The 5,000-nt window shown below is 32.7% G+C and overlaps 1 long non-coding RNA gene across 1 annotated transcript in view; it reads right to left on the bottom strand.

The window, feature by feature from the left end:
* Window positions 1–638: 638 nt before the first annotated feature.
* The window catches only part of LOC137630625 (uncharacterized), a 109,108-nt gene continuing 104,746 nt past the window's right edge, over window positions 639–5,000 (bottom strand). The window contains exon 3 of the long non-coding RNA XR_011041739.1: window positions 639–687. This is a non-coding gene — a long non-coding RNA (uncharacterized lncRNA). The remainder of the gene's footprint in view (window positions 688–5,000) is intronic.

The raw sequence follows: 5,000 nt of genomic DNA, 5'->3' as shown, positions 1-5,000 counted from the left end.
GTCTCTTGAAAAAGATACGACCGTTCCTAAAAAGTATTCAAAATACACAGAAGGGAAAGCTAAATTTCATGTGCACAGTAGCTTAACTAATAGGCTACATATTTTACCAAAATAATTTTAACAACTATTGATTTTCCTTTTATGAAGATCAACTTTAGACAACTCCAAGACAGCTATAAGCAATTTTTTTTGCCTTACTTTAACTAACGAGAAGTATTTACGAGCATGAATATATTAATTGTCGTAAATAAAATCATACACATGAAGAACTCCATGAATAAATGAATATCTAAATTAGTACACACAAATATACATATATACATGCATATATATATATATATATATATATATATATATATATATATATATATATATATATATATATATATATATATATAATATATATACACATATACGGTATATATATATACATATATACATATACATATATATATATATATAGATATATATATATATATATATATATATATATATATATATATATATATATATATATATATATATATGTGTGTGTGTGTGTGCGTGTGTGTTTGTGTGCATGTACAGTAGGTATGTGTGACATTATTTTATCTAGATTAACCAAATTTCAGATGAGAATAAAAAAAGTAATTTTACTTACCATGCGGCCAACTATGGAAGTCTCAGGACCTCATCATGTCGGGACATCTGAAAAACAAAAGCGGGAGAGAAATATTAATAAGATGACATCCAATTACTGTCTGGGTGGTTATCATAAATGTGTCATAAACACTTGCCATTTCTATTCCAATTGCTAATATCATTTTCACTACTAATACTGATTGCCTTCATCATTGATTATTATTTTGATAGTCCACCAACTACGTCACATTCACATTCCTGTTTTTATTATTCAACATAAAGAATATTCCATTACTGGAATGAATATTAGAACGAACATATATCGAAAAAGAAAAACAAATTAGCATGAGTAGAGTACTAACGTCTTTATCATAAAAACAACGCAACATTGAAGGAGTTTTCCCGACAATCTTAAATTTTTGGGATGAATACCCACTTAAAATTACCTTTGTTGATAATTTAAGACACTCGTTAAATATATCAAACTGCACTTCCCTTACCTCCCCGCCATCCATCTATCTCATTTTCCTTATCCAGTGTCGTACTTATGGCTTAATGTAAAATTTCTTTTGATTTTGAAATACAAATCCAGCACATACTGCAATACACAGTTTCTTGTGATGTGATAAATTATATAAAAGGACACTGAGATACAGCATATGATCGAGTTTGCCTAAATTATGACAAATATAGTAAGGCAAATGTTAAGGATGTTTTGTGGTATCATTTTCCTTGAAGCATCAAGATATTGCAGTAATGAAAATAATTATAATTATCATTTACCTTTAAAAATAAAAACAAAACTAATCTGTTTAGTCACCTTGAATAATATTCTGATAAATCCTGAAATCGATATATACTACATGCCTCAGTTTTTGTTGCGTTTGCTAAGTATGAATTATTTTATTATGTAGAAATGTAATATTTATTTGCAGGAATATGTAGTTGTTCGTATTTTGATTCAAATAATTCCAAGAAGAGTTTGCATACGACTATAAAAAAATGGTTATTAGCTTTGCATTAAAAATGAAGGTAAAATCTCATGAAAGAGCTTAGGTTATATAAGGAAAGCGGCTTAACGGAAATAAAAAAGAATTAGAGTAATCAGTGTGATGAGAAGAGTTAAGTGGTTGGGATGGGGGAAGGTTAGGAGGAAACATATCAGAAAATATGAACTCACTTTAAGAATCTTCAGAATGGATGGAAGATGATTGCTGCCATCGTCAAAAAATGGATATATAAACAACGGTTGTGTGGCGCAATATATTCAAAACATAAAAATTGAAAAGTTGATATGTTACGCCGATAATGAAGACTGACTTGAAAGTTCTTTGGAGGTTTGGTCATGTAAGGATAAAGGAAGAAGATATACAAATGAAATAGACATGAAATTATAGATTCTGGAGATATGAAAGAGAGAGAGAGAGAGAGAGAGAGAGAGAGAGAGAGAGAGAGAGAGAGAGAGAGAGAGAGAGAGAGAGAGAGAGAGAGAGAATGTGCTTACGAAAAAAATCTTAGAGGCTGGGGTAGCCTATTGAAAACGTCCATGCTTAGGAATCTGTTGGACGGGAGTTCAAGACACACTCATGCTCGATAGTTTCTAGCAGTGTCTGCAATCTCACAATTCTTATGATCTCAGGTAGGGGGCTTTGGGAAGCCTATAGATCTACCTGTTAAGTCATCAGCAGCCATTGCCTAACCGTCCCTGGTACTAGCATGATGGAGAGTGGGCTTGGTCGCTAATTATGTGGATAGTCCCTATGGCATTGTCCTCTCCATTGCTCATGAGCGACCTTAAAAAAAATTGTCGATATATGAACAAGAAAGAGGAATATGTATTGATATGTGCACTGGCGAGTGACGCACAAATTATGAGCCTGCTTTGGAAATTTAGGAAGAGATGGATTCTCCCTAAGTTTCTACAAAAGACATAAATTCCTGGATTAGCAAACGAGTCTTTCTATGGAACCACCCGCTTTGCTGAATCCAGCTTTAATAATAATAATATAATAATAATAATAATAATAATAATAATAATAATAATAATAATAATAATAATAATAATAATAATAATAATAATAATGTTGTGGTGGCCTGGAGGTAGCGTCTTAGCCTGGTGATTGCCAGACTGGGGTTCGAGACCTGTTCAAACTCGTTAGTTCCTTTGGTCGCTGCAACCTCACCGACCTTGTGAGCTAAGGATGGGGGTTTTGGGGTGTCTATAGGTCTATCTGCTGAGTCATCAGCAGCCATTGCCTGGCCCTCTTTGGTCCAGTCTATAGGGCATTGTCCTGCTTGATAGAGCAAGGTCACTGTCCCTTGTCTCTGCCATTCATGAGCGGCCTTTAAAATCTTTTCATAACAAATCCCTCATTACTTTTATCCAAATCAGCTGTAACCACAATTAGGATCTGTTAAAACACTATAATAAAATAATATATTTTATGATGATTTTAATGGCCATAATATCAATAAAACAATTATTGAAATTACGAGAACTCATTCTTATAAAAGCGCAACGTCACGCTACTCTCTTATTAGATATTCCCAAATTTTCAAGGACACAATCCCCAGGGTTGTTTAAGCAAACCCTGCTTAAACATTTTAATTTGAGAAGGGAAATCAATTAATACAAGCCTCTAGTGCAACGACTAAGCTTTATTTGGGTAGTTATCATTATGTAACAATATGAGAATGGAATATATAACTGACACTGCACTGTTTACGAATTGCTCACCGCAAGATTATTCAGAACTGGCACTCAAGACAGCAAGACGACAAACTTTCATATTGTAAAATATACATCTTAAAGAGGCTGTGAAATAAATTGCAAAAAATGCAAAGTGAAACATAAAATACATAACATACGGAATTTCGTAATGCATTTCTTTAATACCATAGAAATGCGTAGTTTTTTTTCAAGAACGTGACGAGGTTAAGTATGACAAAAACAGAATTAAAAAGATAAACATACAAGTGATAATTTGAAATAAATTGCGTAAAAGTAATTTGTAAACTAATCTTGTAAGGCATTAACGTAACAGGAAGGAAATAAGTAATAATGAAGATGAGGTTTAGCAGAAAGAAGTTACACAATAAATTACGCACTCAGATGGGAAACCATTTTCTCCTTAATGAGATTTAAGATTAATGTAAAATAGCTCAAAATAAACAACAATAACTTATATAAAGAATAAGTGATAGCAAAAACATCTGAAATTTATTTGTCAAACCAGAAGGAAGAATTATATTCCATTCATTTCATTTCCGACTTATGAAGAACCTTAATTTGGGATCTTTTTAATGAAGTGATTCTTTCACACTACTTAAGCAGGAGAACTTTTGTTTTCTATTTCAAAATAGACTATAAATCTATTTCTGATAAGTAAGCAGGGTAGACTCGATTCATTCTGTCATTGATAACCAGAGGACATAATCACAAAACAAATTTCGAAAAGTTTAAATGTTCATTACTTGAATAAGTTCAGCAATTTATTGAAGGTCATAGAGTAAGCTAAAGTGAAAACATGGATAAGAAATCTGTTTAATAATTGAAAAATACAAGACCTCATATTACTCTATATAAATGGATAAACATAGAACTATATATATAATACCCGCAGCCTCGGAGGAGAGAGAGAGAGAGAGAGAGAGAGAGAGAGAGAGAGAGAGAGAGAGAGAGAAAGAGAGAGAGAGAGAGAGAGAGAGAGAGAGAGAGAGAGAGAGAGAGAGAGAGAGAGAGAGAGAGAGAGAGAGAGAGAGTAAAGGGAAGACCGTGTTGCCTATGTTCTCCTAATGATCTACACACCAGCTTGTCAGCCCGAATATTCGTCACAATTCTCACACTCCCAGATATTCTGCAGAATATGGTTTCAAAATGTCCTTGGGTGAGGGGAGAAACGCTTAGGATGGCCGTAGCAACGTGATGTTATTAGTTTGTTTTTCATCTTTCGCCTTTTCTTCTTTATTCATAAAGTTTACCCGATGATTGTTAGAATATGACATCAGTCCTTCACCTGGAGGAAAATTTGTGCTTTCTATCTAGTTAAGAATTTTCTTTTATTTCATTAACTGCTAATAATCTGTGATGTCTCCCCAACCACATTCTATTTTTTCATCATAATTGCTTATATTGATAAATCATTCGTTTTTGAACGGTAAATTTATTGCATCTATGACTGCAAATATGGTAATATTTTCATAATCAAAGATGAAAACATAAAAATACATCAACATGCTATAACAACAAACTTAGTTTGAATTACATATACAGAATCAATCATACATTAAAACTAACAGCTTACACCCAGCCCAAGCACCTAAGCCAATCAATGGATATCATTTTCAGATCTAAAGTAAAGAGTTCTCTAGAGATTTCG

Source organism: Palaemon carinicauda, chromosome 38 (assembly GCF_036898095.1).
Source record: "Palaemon carinicauda isolate YSFRI2023 chromosome 38, ASM3689809v2, whole genome shotgun sequence".
In the NCBI taxonomy this organism is placed as follows: domain Eukaryota; kingdom Metazoa; phylum Arthropoda; class Malacostraca; order Decapoda; family Palaemonidae; genus Palaemon; species Palaemon carinicauda.
The sequence above is the reverse complement of the archived record's forward strand: the minus strand, read 5'-3'. Positions and strand labels throughout refer to the sequence as shown.